General features: G+C 42.9%; 1 protein-coding gene, 1 long non-coding RNA gene and 1 other non-coding gene across 24 annotated transcripts in view; 2 read left to right on the top strand and 1 right to left on the bottom strand.

Annotated features, from left to right (window-relative positions):
- Positions 1-18,766, bottom strand: part of EZH2 (enhancer of zeste 2 polycomb repressive complex 2 subunit) — a 219,086-nt gene that overhangs the window by 196,220 nt on the left and 4,100 nt on the right. The gene's annotated exons all lie outside the window — the stretch shown is intronic.
- The window catches only part of LOC144583526 (uncharacterized), a 297,629-nt gene continuing 280,160 nt past the window's right edge, over positions 1,298-18,766 (top strand). The window contains exons 1-2 of the long non-coding RNA XR_013537349.1: positions 1,298-5,901; positions 11,137-15,317. This is a non-coding gene — a long non-coding RNA (uncharacterized LOC144583526). The remainder of the gene's footprint in view (positions 5,902-11,136; positions 15,318-18,766) is intronic.
- On the top strand, positions 10,337-10,500 carry LOC140701486 (U1 spliceosomal RNA). Its single transcript, XR_012080417.1, has one exon. It is a non-coding gene; the product is annotated as a U1 spliceosomal RNA (small nuclear RNA).

Here is an 18,766-nt window from a genome sequence, read left to right as displayed (position 1 = left end):
TCAGCGATGTTCCTCCATGGGGTGGCCATTTTCGGTGCCTCTAAAGTGAGGCAACACAGCGGGGTGGCCATTTTGGAACCGCCGACCAGCTGACCAAAAATGGGGCCTTTGGCATTTTCCCCCAGCTGAGTGGTGGGAGCTTCAAAGACCCGCCGCTCAGCTGGGAGAAAATGTCGGCAGTCGGTCGGCGGTGGCTTTGGAAGGACCCCGAAGCCACCGCCGACCGCCGACATTTACCTTCCGAGCTCTCAAAGGGCTCCCCCCCCCGACATTGGAGAAAGCCTTGAGAGCTCGGAAGGCTCTCAGCGGTGGCGGGGGCAGGGTAGGGGGGTCCGGATGGCTTCCAGGCGAAGCACTGGAAGCCATCCGGAACCCCCCTGCCCCGCCGCCGCCGCCGCCGCTTGGAGCTGCCCCGTGCCTGGCCAGCGCGTCCGAGCGGCAGTGGATAAGCCTTCCCCTGAGGCCTCTCGGAAGCGATGGCTGCGAAAATGCCGGCGAGCGCTTCCGAGAGGCCTCGGGGGAAGGCTCCTCCTCCAACCCTCAGACGCACTGGCCGGCATTTTCGCGGCCAGCGCTTCCGAGCTGCGACGGAGAAGCCTTCCCCCGAGGCCTCTCGGAAGCGCTGGCCACGAAAATGCCGGCCAGCACATCCAAGCGGCGGCGGCAGAGCCTTTCCCTTCCTCCCGGCTCTGCCCGACCCACCCCTCACCCTCATCTCCGCCACCGCCACTGGGTTTCGGAAGCTGCTTCCAAAGCCCAGCGGCAGCAGCGGAGAAGGGGTTGAAGGGTTGGGAGGTGGGCAGCTGGGATCCACGTCGTGGCCGGCTACCCCATCCATGGTCGGACTCTTGGGAGTCCGACCATGGATGGGGTAGCCAGCCGCGACACGGATCCCAGCGGCGGGGGCAGGGTGGGAGGGATCCGGATGCCTTTCAGGTATCCTGGGCTTGGATCCGCCCCGTGGCCAGCTACCCCATCTATGGTCGGACTCCTGAGAGCCCGACCATGGATGGGGAAGCCGGCCGCAGGGCAGATCCAAGCCCGGGATGCCTGAAAGGCATCCGGACCCCTCCCACCCTGCCGCCGCCGCCGCTTGGATCCGCGTCGTGGCCGGCTACCCCATCCATGGTTGGACTCCCGAGAGTCCGACCATGGCGGGGGGTAGCCGGCCGTGGGGCAGATCCCGGGTCCTTCCGAGGCTACCGCCGGCATTTTCCCCCAGCTGAGCGGCGGGAGCAGTCCTTCGGAGGCTCCCGCCACTCAACTGGAGGAAAATGGGGCCTATGGGGCGATTTTTCCCCATAGGCAACATCGCAATGCAATCGCAAAAGCGATGGCAAAAAAGCCATCGCTATGCAGATTCATCGTTAAACGGGGCACTCATTATACGAGGCACCACTGTACTGACTGCACCAATGCTAATATTTATTTATTTATTTATTTATTTATTCATTCATTCATTCATTCATTCATTCATTCATTCATTCATTCATTCATTCAACTTATTCATTCATTCATTCATTCATTCATTCATTCATTCATTCATTCATTCATTCATTCATTCAACTTATATGCCGCCCACACTAGCCGTTCATAACTCGAAATGTTCGTAAGTGGAGATGTTCGTAAGTTGAGGTACCACTGTATCTGTAGTGGAGCCAGGCCCAGGACTAGCAGAGGCTGCACAGATAAAATAGGTAAAGAGCCCAAAATAACCAAAGTCAAGCAAATCTAGGAGTCATGCAAACAAAAGGAAAAGGTCCAAAGTGTTGTTAGCCAGTCCAAAGGTTCTTGTATACTGACCACAGCATACAAGAACCTGAAGAGATATTGTCTCCCACTGGTATTTTGTTGTCTCCCACTGATATTTTGCAAGATTGGCACAGGGTATCCCCTAGCATAGGAGACAACTCTGGTTTTCAAATATCATATCCACCCTGGCAGCAAAGAAAACAAAATAATGTGAATTAGAAAAGCCTGAGAAAAGAAGAACATTGCACAAAAAGGCAAGCAGAACTATCTTGCCTAGTAACCAAGCTAACAAGTAACCAAACTAACAATTATCACAGCCAGCAGTACCTAAAAAACTAGATCTGGGCAGGGAGGATTTCCTTCTTCCACTATCACAAAAAATACAGTGGTGCGTTGACTTACGACCATAATCCATTCCAGATGATGCTCATAAGTCGAAATTGTTGTAAATCGAATCAGCATTTCCCATTGAAATGCATTGAAAACCGTTTAATCCATTCACATTTTAAACCCACATATTTTAAAACAAAAGAGAGGTCACAGTACACAAACCCTAGGAGCTACAGAATGCAAAAATAAATTTTACATTTTAAATTACAGCGTAACTTTCACATTTAATTTTAATTTAATATTACAGTCTATTTTTCACATTTTAAATCCACACTGCAAGACCTATCAGAGCACAGAAGCATAATCCCCCTTAGCTCAAAGCCACGCTGCAAAAACACCCAGAACAGTTTTTAAAAAGCAGAAAACAGCACTTTACCTCCCTGCAAACACACACATGCTCACTCTGAAGCAAGAGGCAGTTCCAAAGCCTCTGACAATGGACCCACACTCTCTAACTGCTGGCGCGAAAGAGCTACAAAGAAGGAGCCTCGTTGCCACCTACAGTTAGCAATTTGAATTTCCCACCTTTTTGCTGCCTTTTTCTGTTCGTAAGTGGAAGCTCCAGTTGCACGTAGAACCAAAGTTTTGCAACCGGAGCTGGTCGTAAGTCGAAATGGTCGTAAGTAGGGACGTTCGTAAGTTGAGGCACCACTGTACCAATATCATTTTTTATATAATGGAGAACACTATTTTAATGATAAGATATACAAAAGATGGTACTCTTCTACAGGGTTGGTAATGTAAATGACTCCCACTGAGAGACAAAGCAACGGACCACTGCTTAAGAGCTATCATTCAATTATTGTGGTACCACCAACTGAACTACCCTGCTCCTAACATATACCTTGATAAAAAACAAATTTAGCCTGTATTTCATGATGGAAGAGGAAGACTCTCCTTAATTATCCCACAAATAGCAAACCAGAATAGCCAAAAAGCTAGTATGGAGTATAAGAAAGAGCAAGAAGGGGCTGAGAGAAGGAACCATGGAGACCAGAAGAAACAATGCTGCTATAGTGTTTTTTGTAAAGAAAGTAACAGGAAAAACAGCAGTAGATGGTGCCCCAGAGGCAGGAAGAACAGTGTGGGTCTGAGGGGGGAAAAGCCTTAAGGTTGATAGCAGCACAGTAGTGCCTCGACTTACGAACGTCCCAACATACGACCATTTCAAGTTACAACAAGCTCCAGCCGCAAAATTTTGCTTCTACTAGTGACCAGAGCTTCGAGTTACAATCGGAAAAAGGCAGGGGAAAAACGTGGGGAATTCGAATTGCTAACCTTTGGTGGCGAAGCAGCTGCTTCTTTGTAGTTCTTTCGCCCCAGCAGTTAGAGAGTGTGCGATCGGAAGAGGCTTCAGACTGCCTGGTAAGGCGCTGCCTTACCAGGCAGTTAAAAAACTGTTCTGGGTGGGGTTTGCAGGGTCATTTGGGCTGGGTGGTGGGATTATGTTTTTATGCTGTGATGGGTCTTGCAGAGTTTGTTTTTTTGTGTGTGTGTTTTTTTCCATTTCTGATGGGTCTTGCAGGTTTTGTTTGTTTGGGGTTTCTTTTCCCCATTTCCGATGGGTCTTGCATGGTTTGTTTGCTTTGCTTTTTGTTTGCTTTGCTTTTTTTGCATTTCCAAAGGATCTTGTACGGTTTGTTTGCTTTCTGCTTTGGTTTTTTTGCATTTCTGAAGGGTCTTGCACGGTTTGTTTGCTTTCTGCTTTGGTTTTTTTGCATTTCCGAAGGGTCTTGCACGGTTTGTTTGCTTTCTGCTTTGCTTTTTTGCCTTTCCAAAGAGTCTTGCAGAGTTTGCTTTTTGCTTTGCTTTTTTTGCTTTTCCAAAAGGTCTTGCAGTTTGTTTGCTTTCTGCATTTTTTTTTTGTTTTTGTTTTTTTTGCATTTCCAAAGGGTCTTGCACAATTTGTTTGCTTTTCCTCCTTTGGCCGTAATGGATTAATCGCATTTCCAATGGGTCTTGCAGTGTTTTTTGGGGGGGAGTTGGTGATTTTTTTTCCTTCAGCCGGAACGGATTAATTGCATTTCAATGCATTCCTATGGGAAATGGTGCTTCAAATTACAACCATTTCGTGTTACGACTGGAGTACCGGAACCAATTAAGTTTGTAACTCAAAGCACCACTGTAAATAAGCAGGTTGCAGGACCACAAAGAAAGAGCTCAAGAGCCACATGTGAGCCCATGGGCCACAGGCTAGAGACCTCAATTTAAATCAGATTATTTAAATCACAATTTAAATTTTAAAAACTGAGTTTTTTTATAATTTATATCAAATATATAGATTTTATTTAAATCATGATTTAAAATGATCTTTTTAAAAAATATATTAATTTTAATCCACCATGCAAAATATTATACTTAGATTAGATCATTAATTAGTTTTTCAAAAAGCTGCATAACTTCTAGTAGAAGTGAAGTAGCATTCTTACCATATTTTTATTTCTTTGCTAGCTAGCAGAGCTCAGGTACCCATACCACTCAGCTTTTTCACTCTCTCTCTCCATGCATTACCATGTTCAAGGTTATATATGTGTGTAAGGAAAATAAAGCACTTGTCTGAATGGGTACAGGTGCTGTCTGGCCTGCTTTTGCAAAAAAGGTGGGAAAGGGAGAATAAAAAGGCTGGTATTTTTGGAAAAAGGATACAAAGGATACTAAACCTTTCTTAGAGGCTTTCTTAGAGGCATCAACCTTTCTTAGAGGCATCAAGGCTTCTCCAAGTAACTTGCAACATTACTGGTGAGGTTGGTGTTTAGCACAAAAGCATTCCTCCTTTCTCAACAAAAGCTGGTTGCTTTGACTTTTTGTTGTGTTTCCTTTTGTCTCTCCTCCCCACCCACCCCACTCCAGCTAGAAGTCTTCTCATGCATCTGTGACTGCAGGATCTGATGAGTGGCCTTTTGGGCTGACAGGGAAGGAGTACTCTCTCAGCAGGAAAGCTTACAGGATTCCCCATCCAAGTTCCTTTTCCCACTGACTGCCATTTTGCTTTTCATGGTTGAGGCCTGGCTGGCAGGCAGTGATGTGTATGTGCACCCTGAACATAATCTGTCATATCATCTGCTCCAGGTGACAAGCTGACCTTTCTGTTTTCATTCATTCTCTCTACCTGCCCTTTTTGGAGGATCCCTAATTTTTAAAGTCTTAACATGTGTAGATTTAAACCTCAAGGCAGCGTGGTCATTAAGAAATAAATCTCTTAGTATTCAATGTACTTAAGATTGCAACTTTGATATCTGGTAGGAAAGATTCATAATCCATTTTCAAAAAATCCTTCTTAGCCTGTGCATGTAATGATATGTGTTTTTTAAGCTATTTCTGGGTTTGTTACAATGGGTTTTGTAGTCATAAGATTGTCTTAATGGCATCCATATTGAATCAAATGTCTGTGTCTGTACCAGGGATTTCGCATGCTGTTTTCAACGGTATAGCTCTCAGCCTTATCTCGTTACTAGGAGACTAGAGAGCTGAGGAATTTGTAGTCATAACAAGTCCTTGCACCTGCAAGATTCTCCTGGGAAAGTTAGGCGGGACAAGATACTTGTTGCTTGTTCCTAATTGGTCATCCTGAGGAGGAAGAAGGAGGGGGGAGAGTTGTGAAATGGAGTTTGACTGAGAAAGACAGGGAGGAGAAGAGAGAGACATGCAGTTTTCCTAAAATGGATTATAACTTTTGAATGGAGCCTTTTTGCCAACATGGACTTTTGGATTACAACTGGAATCTAACCTTTCCTGATGGACTATGGAGTCACAGGATACGTAAGAAAGACAATGCCTATGCATAATTCTAGTTTAGTATGTTTTCTTGTGTTATTTTTCTTAGCTGGAGTTTGTGGGGTGGTCTATCTGACTTGACATGGAAATGTTACTTACTGAATTACTTTGCTATAATCTGAATTCTGTTTAGAACTACAGTGGTGCCTCGCTTAACAATTGCCTCGTTTAGCGATAATTCGCATAACGATGTGGTTTTTTAGAAAATAATATGCACCGTATAACAATGTTTCCTATGGGCGATTTTCGCTTAGCGAAGTTTGGGACCATGCTTCGCATAACGAATGCGATTTTAGGTCCCCTGCTTCACTTAACGATGTTTCTTTTTTCAATTAAAGAAGTGTCTTAGAAGGGTCAAAAACGGTTCTAAATGCTTGGATTCGTTAGAGGACCCCTTAAGTCATGTGCAAACCTGATTTGGCTTTGATCTGACTTTTCGTTAATTTTTTGTGAATTTTTTGGGGGGGGCCCATAGGAACCAATGGACCTGTCAAAATCTGACAGCTCCATGCTTTCCTATGGGGGAGAAAACAATTCACCATAAATTAATGAAAGTTCAGATCAAAGCCAAATCAGGTTTGCACACGACTTAGGGGGTCCTCTAACGAACCCAAGAATTTAGAACAGTTGCTGAGTCTTCGTTATTTTTTGTGAATTTTTTCTTCCCCCATAGGAAATAATGGAGCTGTCAGATTTTGACAGCTGTCAAAAGTTGGGTGGAAAAATTCAGAAAAAATTAACGAAAAGTCAGATCAAAGCCAAATTAACTTTTGCATCCGTTTTAGAGGGTGCAGAAGCTAATCCAAGCATTTAAAACCATTTTGACCCTTTTATGACACACTTAATTTTGCAAAAATTGACTTCGCAAAGCCATTGAAATGTATTGAGTCAGCTTCAATACATTCCAATGGAGGAAACATTGTTTCGCTTAGCGATGTTTCCTATGGGTTTTTTTGCTTAACAACGGCAATCCGTTCCAATTGGAACGGATTAACCGGTTTCCAATGCATTCCTATGGGAAATGGTGTTTCGCATAGCGATGGTTTCACATAGCGATGTTTTTTTTGGAACCAATTAACATCGCTATGCGAGGCACCACTGTATCTTTCTTAATAAAAGCAATAATGTTTAAGATTGCATGCATTGGTCTCTTGTACAAACTAGCCTAACTAATTGGCCACGAATATTTTGCTACCATATAGAGCCCAGATTTTACTTGAGTGTTAACTCATGGATTGTCTGTGTTACTTGCCTTTTCTTAACAAAGGGGATAGACTTGATGAAAGAGAATCAGTGAGGGGCCTGGCTGAGGTTTGGGCTCGTCTTAGCCACATAAGGACTGACTGAATCTCTGGAATCTCTCTGTCTCCGGCTCCCCTAAATCTCCTTGGAGACAGGGGTAGCTTACAGTGCATATGGTTCAATATTCCTCAGAACTATAGAGGCAGAGGTCTCTTCTCTTTGCCATGGTTAAAATAAAAATCCCCAACTAACAGCAGCCAGAGCAGGGTGAATTTGATGGGAAAGGGAAGAAAGAGTTAGACCTCTAAAACTGTACTTCTCGTATTTTATTTATTCTAAGGTAATATTGAAACTCTGCAACTGCTGCTCTTTTAAAACTTCTGTAAGATGACTGCAAAAGAAAGTGGTGTTTCAAAGAAATGAAACATTACAGATTAACACTATAGTGGTGCCTCACATAGCGATCGCTCCATTTAGCAACTAAATCGCTTAGCGACGCTGTTTTTATGGGGTATTTTCTACGGGGTATTTTCGCTTTGCAATGATCGCAGGGAAGCAATCATCGCAAAGCCCCCATTTTCACACAGATGATCGGCGGTATCAAAATGGCCACCAGGTAAACAAAATGGCCGCCCGCTGTTTTTTTGGGACAGATTCCTCGCTTTAGAGGCACCGAAAATGGCGGTGCTATGGAGGATCTTCGCTCAACTGTGAGTTTTAAGCCCATGGGAACGCATGGAAGGGGTTTCAATGCATTTCTATGGGCTTTTTAATATCGCATAGCGACGTTTTCGTTCTGCAGTGATTTTTGCGGAACAAATTAACATCACTAAGCGAGGCACCACTGTATTTTCTTAATGACCAATGATATACTGAGTACTTTTTTTAAAATGAGGATGAAGCAGTTTGCCTGATATATCCTGAAACTGTCTCAGTATTAAAGAAGACAATATTAAAAGGCACTTTGAAACCTACTAAGTTATCTTATATCAGTTCTGTCAGTTTATCTGTATCTACAATCACCAGGCATGTTGAAAAACTAGAAGAGCTGCACATGTCCCTTATGGTCAAGGAAAAAAGTTTAGATTTTTTTTTCCTTTGGCATAAGATGACAACAATGACATTGTAGACACTGCTCAACTACAGTGGTGCCTCGACTTACGAATGTCCTTACTTACGACCATTTCAAGTTATGACCAGCTCTGGCTGCACAATTTTTTTGCCACTTGTGACCGGAGCTTCCACTTATGAACAGAAAAAGGCAGCTAAAAAAGCGGGAAATTCAAATTGCTAACTGTAGGTGGCAACGAGGCTGCTTCTTTGTAGCTCTTTCACCCCAGCAGTTAGAGAGTGTGCGATTGGAGGAGGAGGCTTGGGACTGCCTCCTTCTGCTTCTGAGAGCGCATGTGTTTATTTGCAGGGAGGCTTCAGGCTGCCTTGTAAGGTAAGGTGCTGTTTTCTGCTTTTAAAAAACTGTTCTGGGTGTTTTTGAGCTGGGGGTTATCGTTCTGTGCTGTGATGGGTCTTGGGGGCTTGTTTTTGAGGGATTTTCCCCATTTCCGATGGGTCGGGGTTTTTTGTTGCTTTCTGGAGTGTTTTTAGCCATTTCCAATGGGCCTTGGGGGGGTGTTTGTTTTTTGGTTTTTCCTCCCCATGTCCGATGGGTCCTGCATGCTTCCCTTGCTTTTTCCTTTGTTTTCTTTGCATTTCTGACCTGCCCCCTTTGTTCTCTGTGCCTTTCTGATCTGCTCCGTTTGTTTTCTGTGCATTTCCTATGGGTCTTGCACACTTGAGTGCTTTTCTTCTTCGGCCAGAAGAGATTAATCACATTTCCAATGAGTCTTGCAGTGATTGTGTGTGTGTGATTTTTTTCTTTCGGCCGGAACAAATTAATTGCATTTCAATGCATTCCTATGGGAAATGGTATTTCTACTTACGACCATTTTGAGTTACGTCTATCTTCTGGAACGGATTATGTTTGGAAGTGGAGGCACCACTGTACTAATATTTATCCAGGGGGATAGATTCCAACTTCAGAATTTCAGAAGAACTGTGTGCACTGCAGAATTTGGTAGGCATTACACCTGCAGGAAATGTTTCAAACTTCTTGTGCTGCAGTGAACTAAAATTTGAGAAGGACAGGAATGTACAAATCAGTGTTAAAAGGCAGATCAAACACAGAGCCTAATGCAGGTGGAATTCCAGAACAGAATTACAGTACTGATTGCCATAAGCATGGAAAAGAAATAAGAATGTTTCAGAATCGATTTGAAGGAGCAACAGAAGATGCAAGCAACTTTTTTCAGATGGAACTAATTGATTTGCAAGTCAGTGATAATCTCAGAGACATTTACAGAGAAAATAGTCTATTAAGTTTCTGTTCTGATCTACCTGTTGTGGTCTATCAACCTAAATAAATTTACTACAGGCATGTTCAGTCTTTAGCACCATATACATCTGTGAACATTTTTTTCAAATATGAAAATTGTGAAAACCAAGTGTAGGTCAAGGCTTACCAAAGAACAGTTACCTGACATTTTAAGGGTGTCTGTCACAAACCTTGACTTGACATGAATAACTTGGCTAACAAAAACAGCCACAAAAATCACACTCTCCAGGTAATCACGTGTAGCTGGATGAAAGGATTCCACAGTAAAATAATATTTTATAAACAGCTGGTCTGAAAGGCTTCCCAGGCAGCTTTTAAAGCAAAACTAGCAGCTTTTAAAGCAAGTATGCACATTTCTACACAAGCAGGTTTCAACTCAAATGGAGCACTGTTTCACCCAAGCACTAACAAGCAGCTTTAAAACTAAATTTTACATTTTAAAATGACAATACCAGGGAGTCCCAGGTCTCTCTCCCAGCTCTCTAACTGCTTGGACTAGCAAGGAAGCAGACAAGCAGCCTCTTCCCTAACTGAAAGTTTTAATTTCCCGCTTTCCCTGCCTTCTCCACACATTAGGTATGCTAATGTGCACTGGAGGATTGTGGGAGGAACACCCAGCCACTGATGGGGGTCCCATGGGGGCACCCCAAAACACTGAGGAGCTCTCTTGGCCTCTGGCGGGACTAGAGCTGTGCAGCCCTGTTCTGAGCAGGAGGTACAGCCAGGGGTCACCATGCCTTGGGGGGGGGCAGGACACAGAAGGGGGTAGGAGGTGCAGGGGCCACTCCAACTCATACCTGGCAGGGGAGATACCATGATCATAAAAGTGGTTTTCCCAGGGTAAGGCTCATCCACTGCACTTTAGGTGTGCTGATCCCTGTGATTTCCCCAAACGTGGGAAAATCAACTGCCTAATTTATGCTAGTGGGGGACTGTGTTTGTGGTTTCCCATAGTCTTTTTAGAATCACTCTTTCCCCTTTGGTCCTTGCCTGTTTTCACTGTCCTCTGCCATTTAAATTTGCTGCCATAGGCTTGTTGGTCTTGCTGGGTTTCCAGGTGGGCTCCAGGAGGCAGATCCTGGAAAGCCAGCAGTGTAGATGGCAGAGTGGTGAGGTCTAATGTGGCTGGCACAGCAAGCAGCCTCTGGTGCCAGTTCAGAAGCCTCCCAGCATGGCGGTGGGAGGCTTCTGGGTGATGGTGCCTGAACTCTTATTATAGTATTTGCTCCATAAGACGCACATACTTTCTCCCCCACTTTTTTGGGGGCGGGAACTGCATCTTATGGAGCGAAAAATATGGCAATAGATTTAATCATGTAAGCCACCTTGGGCTTTTTTTGTTAAGAGAAAGAAGAAGCAAAAATATTTTAAATAAATAAAACAATTTTCATCAGTCCATTCAAGGTCTTAGTACACTTTTAGACAGGTTTGGGAAAGATCTGTTAGTTTTGTTAGCACATTGAAAAGGAAGCCTTGTTCCAAGCACACAACAGAGATGATAAAGTAAACCAAAATACTTTTTGGTAAAAATAAGAGTTTGGTCATGCTGCTGCTGGACAAACATTTTTCCCTTGTGATTTCCCATACAGCTGGACATAGACAACTGAGTCGAAGGTCCACAGTGCTAAGCACAGCCTGAAAAACATTTATGGCATCTCCCCACTACCGCAGAGCAAGAAAGAGCAGCAGGAGGAGGAAATAGATGTCGCTGCATTAGAAAACTGGGAGCAGAAGTTGTTGTTTTGAGATGAGCAATAACTAGGTTATAAATGTTTATCTTTTTGAAATGTCATCCAAGTTTCCAGACTCAATATGACAGCCATGGGGGTGGGGGGAGGCATTCTTTAAAGCAGACCTGGGCAAAGTGTGACCTGAGGGCCACATATGGCCCACAAGCCGTTCCCGTATGGCCCCCGGACAGTTTTGATCAAAATCATTTATAGCTTTTTGTCTAAAGTTGATCACTTGCATATCTTCAACATACCACAAAAAACCTCTTTAGTACAGTCGTGCCCCATTTAACTATTGCCCCGCATTACGACAAATCCACTTTACGATGATCTTTTTGCAATCGCAATTGCAATCACAAAACGATGGTCTAAATGGGGGAATTTCGCTTGGCGATGATTGGATTATTGTCGTTAAGCAAGGCACCACTGTATTTGTGAAAATTAGCAAGTTTAAAATAAAAACAATCTTAGCATCACTGTTTCATTTTATTTTTAAGTAAAGTTGGTTCAGCCCCCGAACACAGTTCAGATTTTCCATGTGGCCCCCCTATAGAAATTAATTGCCCACCCCTGCTTTAAAGTATCACGGGTCACAAGGGGAAAATATGTTTGAATCAGAAATAAGGATTCCTGAGCGCAAGCTCCCAGAGCTGTTAAAAATCAGCCAGAAGGACTCAATTGCCTACAATGCATTTCTCAAATTATCACAACCCCTCCCCTGAATTACCATCAGGGATGTCTCCGCCTACTTATGAACTATCAGATTATAGTGGTGCCTCGCTTGATGACGATAATCCATTCCAGGAAAATCACTGTTAAGCGAAATCATCGTCAAGCGAAAAAAACCATTGGAATGCATTGAAAACCAGTCAATGCATTTCAATGGGGAAATACTTCATCATCAAGTGATGATTGCTCATAGAGAATCACTGATCAGCTGTTTAAAAACGCTATCTTCCAAAGCAGGGGTCCAGAAAGCAGCCATTTTGAGAAGGGAGGGAAGCCATTTTACAAGGGGAAGCCATTTTGCAGAGCCGGAAAAAATCGTTGTTTAGTGAACAAATGGTTCGCGAAGCAGGCTCCTAATCTACGTCAAGCAGAAAAACCCCATTAGAACCATCATTTTGCAATCACAATAGTGATCGCAAAAAACTCATCGTAAAGCGATTTTGACGTCATGCGGGGTAAGCGTCAAGCAGGGCACCACTGTATTTCAAGTCCAAAAACAGGATGCAGTGCCCTTCTATAATCTAGGGGCCCATTTCCCTACTCACCTCCTTCATACCAATATCTCAAAAGACTTTGTGGACTGGTATGACTCAGCTACACCTTGCTCCTGTTGGGACTACCTTAGAGAACCTAGCTGATACAGCTTCTCCCATCCCAGCTCCTTTGGATTTCAACTAAGCCAAGATCCATGACTGTTGTTTCTCCTACCATCAGAAAGTCTCCTGACTGCCAAAGCTCTCCTCTCCTCATTGTTCTGAAGCTATTGTTGATTAGTTATTGATGCAGTCTTCCAGTCTGAAGGAAGAGAGACAAAAGGATGGAAGGTGCCTCTTTATTTATTATAGGAGAGTCAAAGTAAAGGAAAAGCAAAAGTGAATCAAGAGAGGTGAGAGAAGAGATCTAGTATGCTTCAATCCTGTCAGTTGACTGGGAAAGACATCATGAGGATGTTTTCTTTGTCTACCTGAAAATGGCTTGTTCACAATTCACTGAAAGGACACACAACTACCACTACACCAATAACTACTACTACACTGCTTAAGATATTTAATAAGCAAACTCTGTCCTAAAATGTGTTTGTTTGATTTATTGATTTATATAAATCATACACTCACAGCTGAGTCAAGAGTGCTATAGCCATTATAGGGTTGATCTGCTCACATAAAAATTTTCCAAATAAACAAAATAGTTTTATTACAATTTTCCCAAGCCAGAGAACATGTAAATAGCCATGGATAAGAAAACTACTCAGATTTCATTTTAATCCAAAATGAATTACCCAACTCATACCAATGAACATTACCCTAAGTATGGACTTGAACAAGCTTTGCAGAAACAAAGACAGTTGTAAGGTGTTTTTTTTTAATAAAATTGTTTTTTTTTAAATCTGAAAAATGTGCACAAATTCCTAAACAGGGAAGAAAATCACAGAACTGTACAGCTAGAAGGGACTCCAAGGGCCATCAAGTCCAGTCCGCCCACCGCCCCTCCCACCGCCAATGTAGAAAATACACAGCTAAAGCCTGATAGATGCCTGGTAGATAGCCATCAAACCTCTGCTTAAAAATCTTCAGGGAATGAAAATCCACTACCACTCTGACACAACCAAAATCAGTAGAGATGGGCACGAACTAGGGGTTGGTGCAGCACCCACACAGGTGTTCCATGGGAGCTGCATGCTTCCCTCCCCTGCCTCCTCCACACAATCGCCCACTCACTGGCAGCAACATGATTCCCTTCTCTGCCTTCTCCACATGATCACCTACTCACCAGAAGCACCACAGGCTTCCCTGCCCCACCTCCTCATCTGAGTGGACAACTGTGTGATGAAGGCAAAGGAAACCACACAGCTTGCCAATGAGTGGGTGACTGCATGGAGAAAGTACGGAAGGGAAGCATGCTGCTTCCAGGGAATGGGGCAATCATGCGGCAAAAACAGGGGAGGGAAGCATGCAGTTCGTGCAAGACACCTGTGTGGGCACCACATCAAACAACAGTTTTTTACCATCTCTATTTCACTGTGAAATGGCTTTCATTGTTAGGAAGCTCCTACTAATGTTTAATTGAAATCGCCTTTCTTGCAGCTTGAATCTATTACTGCTGGCCCTATTCTTGAGATAGAAAAAAAGACCACTCCATCTTCCACATGACAGCCCTTCAAATATTTGAAGATGACTATATGCCTCTCAGCCTTCTCTTCTCCAGCCTAAACATGCCAAGTTCCTTCAACCATTCCCCATACAAATTGGTTTCCAAACTTTTCAGAACTGGACACAGTAATTTAAGTGAGATCTGACCAAAACAGAATAGAGTGGTAATACTTCTTTTGTTCTGGAAATATTACTTCTTTTGTTAGTTCTGTTAATGCATCCCAATATAGCATTTAATTTTTCCCCTCCTACTGCTGATGCATCACACTGTTGGCTCATATTTAGCTTCTAGTCTGCCAAGACATATCTTTTTCACACAATTTTACTTCCAAGCCTGTTTTCATCCATCCTATGTTTGTGCATCTTGTACAGGGCAATCCAACACGGACAAAAATTCAGCATAGCAAAAACAAGAAATCAAGTCTAATAGCTTTACATATATCTTAGACCAATGCACTTTTCTACACCTACAGCTGAAACAAACTGTGACCTCCAAACATAACATGCATTCCATCATCCTTGGACAGCAATCCTGTTTTTGGACTTGAAATACAGTGGTGCCCCGCTTGACACTTATCCCGCATGACGTTGAAATCGCTTTACGATGAGCAGCTATTCTTCACCTTTTTTTAGTCAGAATCATAAACACAATATGAAAGAAATACAGGACAAATCAGGACTGTATAAGTCACATAATGAACCTTATAAGGTGGCATGTGAAGAACTATTTCCAGTCTGTGATCTCCTTCAAATGTCTCAGGGTTGAGCCATTCTGTTAAGAATGGCTGTAACAAGAGGATGGTCACAAAATATGGCTGAAAGATTTCATTTGGTATTGTAGAATACATCTTATGCAAACCTGCTTTACAGGATGAGGATGTGATCACCATAAAGCTGCTGCACAATTTCCAATTTTAGAAGTGCACTGCCATATGGCAGAAGTGGAGAGAAAGCTGCAAAAGCTGATTTACTGCAATGTTGCATCAAATAGATCTATTAATTTTAACCTACAGTGGTACCTTGACTTGAGAACGTCCTTACATACGAACGGTTCGAGTTAAGAACAGCTCCGTTCGCAAAAAGCTGCTTCGACTTGAGAACGGAGCCTCAAGAACCAAAAAAAAAGGGAAAAAAAACTTTCCTGCCCCTTTTTTGACCTAAGTTCACCTTAGGTCAAAAGAAGAAAAAAATCACCCCCTAGTGGCAGATAAGGATTAACCAGCTTTTTCGACTTAAGAACAGTGCCTCGACTTAAGAACGAAAAATAGATACAGATTAATTGGTTTTCAATGCATTTCTATGGGAAATTGTGCTTCGACTTAACAACCTTTTGACTTAAGAACGCAGTCCTAATACGGATTAAGTTCTTAAGTCGAGGTACCACTGTATAAAATTTCCTCACACAGCCCCTACATCCTTCTTAGAAGGGAGAGATTGTTTCTATTTTCAAACACAAATACTTGCATGGCACCGGATCTACACCTCCTTCATATACTGCTAAAATGGTGGCTTGAGCAAACTGTTGAGGAGCTGTATTCTAATGAGCTATCAGTTCAAACCGATGTTATTGTATCATTGACTGCTGGCGGAACATATGGACATACATTTAAAATATGCAAACTATTTAATTTAAAACAAAAACTTGGCAAAATTGCCAGGGAACAATGGTGGGACAGGAGTTACATATTGTTTGTCTAAATTACCAAGAAAAAGGTTATACAGTGGTGCCTCGCTTAACGAGGATAATCCGTTCCAGCGAAATCACTGTAGAACGAAATCCTTGTTAAGCGAAATAAAAAAGCCCATTGAAACGCATTGAAAACCCTTCAATGTGTTCCAATGGGCTGAAAACTCACCATCCAGCGAAGATTCTCCATAGGGGCGGCCATTTTCGCTGCCTGTAAAACGAGGAATCCGTCCTAGAAAACAGCTGGGGGCCATTTTGTACACCCGGCGGCCATTTTGAAACCCAACGATCAGCTGTTTTAGATAGTCGTAATGCGAAAATCAGTTCCCGAGGCAGGGAACTGATCATTGTGAAGCAGATTTTTCACATTTAAACCATCTGCGATCGCAAAAAACTAATCGTCAAGCGATTTCCTCGTTAAGCGAGGCAATTGTTAAACGAGGCACCACTATCTTTTTCCTGCAACATTAACATTAGGCATTCATAAGTACATTTAACACAGATGCAGGACTTTTTGCTAAATGTGTATTTATTATTTAATGTACTCACCTACCAGTAAGTTAATTTTGACTAAAAGCAACCTATCTCCCAGATATAAAGGGTTTTCTAGGTATAAAGTAGAAGAAGCTGACCGGTCCCTCCTTCTGGTAGCATTCTGGGAGGTGAAAGAAACACATAACTCCACTAGCCACACATACTATGGGTGATATCAGCTGGCCCCTCTCTCTCATAAGGCACAGTGAGAAATCCTAACTCCCAGTCCCCCTGGCTCTGCAGCCAAGTGCTCCAACTCACTGAGCTAAATTACAGTGGTGCCTCGCATAGCGACGATAATCGGTGCAGCAAAAATCGCTGCAAAGCAATTTGTCACTATGTGATATCAAAAAGCCCATAGGAATACATTGAAACCCCTTCAATGCGTTCCTATGGGCTTCAGACTCTGGGCTTCAGACTCACCTTTAAGCGAAACTCCTCCATACGGCAGCCATTTTCGCTGCCCGGTAAGCGAGGAATCCGTCCCAGAAAACAACAGGCGGCCATTTTTTTTAACCGGTGGCCATTTTGGAACCGCCAATCAGCTGTTAAAAAATCATCGCTTTGTTATGATCAGTAAGCGAAACAGGGTACCAATCATCGCAAAGCAATTTTTTCCCATAGGGAACATCGCAAAGCGATCGCAAAAAGTTAATTGCTATGCGATTTCATCATTAAACGGGGCACCCGTTAAGCGAGGCACCACTGTACTAAGTTTTTTTAATGGTGATTTAGAAATGGCTGTGCTGGCAGTCACTGCTTCTATCACATAGCAACAGTAGTACTTGATCAGAAAAGCCTACCTGGTATTGCTATAACTCATAATTAGACATGAGGATCCTTAATGCAGCTGGACCTAACGAGGCTCCAGCCTCTGGGACCATCCACTTGCGCATCTTGCCATGGCACCAGTCCTGCTCATCCTGCCAGTGGAGCCCAGAGCTCCACTCTCTTCCTGCTCAGCTGGCTACTGCAGACAAGGAGTGGGAGGATAAGTCTCCCCGCACAGCTGCTGAGTGGTCAACCAAGCAGAAAAGAGAGCAGAGCTGTGGCAAGACATGTGAGTGGATCGAACCCTTGTTATGTTCAGCTGTGTCAGGGATATTTGTATTCATATATGAATATGAATATCCCTATCTCTACTCACAATGAATAAAATTACAAAGGGGGATTAGTTTTACATACACTGATACAGTACATCTAATTAGTATTATAGACATACTATATCAGTGTGTATAAAACCCTTCTGTTATGACTTTTCAGGCTACAAATAACAGTAGTATCAAGTAGGCTTCTCCCCACAATATTAGGAGTGCCATGTGACAAAAACAATGGATGCCCCCATAGCCATTTTAAGTTATTATACAAAAACAGTAAAAAAAATATTGTTTCCTTTTAAGTTTTCAGTTCATGTGCAAATCACAAAACAGCTTATTTTCAATGTGCCACCCTATTAAAGAGGGAAAAAAATTAAAGAGAAAAAATTGCATCCCAATTAAAATAATCAGCCTTCGTGAGGCAGACATAATCAGAACTTAGAGGTGACAGTCTGGCACACAGGAAAGGTCTCTCAAGTTTATATAGATGCCCTTGCTTCTAAACCAAGAGGGAAAAGAATTCCAGACTAGGATATTTTCCTTCACTTTAAGAAAATAATTCTTCTCCTCTCACAGAGACTACCTTTGTAAATTGTGTGCTACACTGTTTATGCTAAACTTCAAAGTTTACAGTTACTGTAGCTTCCCTGACTTTGTAAGTAGCATGCTACCAGTTTATTATAACTAACATGCCTTCAGTGTTTTGTCAATCAATTAAGTCTCCCTGTAAGATTATTTTTAAAAAAGATACTGTTTTTTAATTCAGATGTACCTACAAAAATTGCATTAGGTAGCTTTTTAAAAAATAGATAAATAACTACAAGAAATGCAGATGGCTGTTGTCTTCTCAGAAGATGCGTTCTTCCCTTTCCACTTACTAGGGAAAGGAACATTAGTAATCATCATTAAACATTCTCAAAAGACAGTTTGTGCCCCCTACTCACTTCTACAGGTAGAACTGATCAGCCAATCAGATGGTGCTAGGGTTCCCTTAACAGAGAGGGACTAACACTGGCTGAGTCGTCATCTCCAGCTGCCAGAAATAATTTTTTTAATTTTTTTAAAAATACAGTGAGTCGAGCAGAGATGTCCAGTGCTCCGCCGTGCCCAGTAACTTTCTATTCTTTTCAGCCTGTGACGTCAGACACTGTCGACAAGGTGCTTGATCGCTGCCAGGCCACCACCTCCTCCCTTGACCCTTGCCCGGCCTGGCTAATCAAAGCAGCCAGGCCGATAACAACAGAATGGGCCACAGCAATAATAAATGGGTCTTTTCTTGAGGGAAGATTTCC

This window comes from Pogona vitticeps, chromosome 6, assembly GCF_051106095.1.
Source record: "Pogona vitticeps strain Pit_001003342236 chromosome 6, PviZW2.1, whole genome shotgun sequence".
In the NCBI taxonomy this organism is placed as follows: domain Eukaryota; kingdom Metazoa; phylum Chordata; class Lepidosauria; order Squamata; family Agamidae; genus Pogona; species Pogona vitticeps.
Note: the sequence above shows the minus strand (reverse complement) of the source record. Positions and strands in the feature narration are given on the sequence as shown.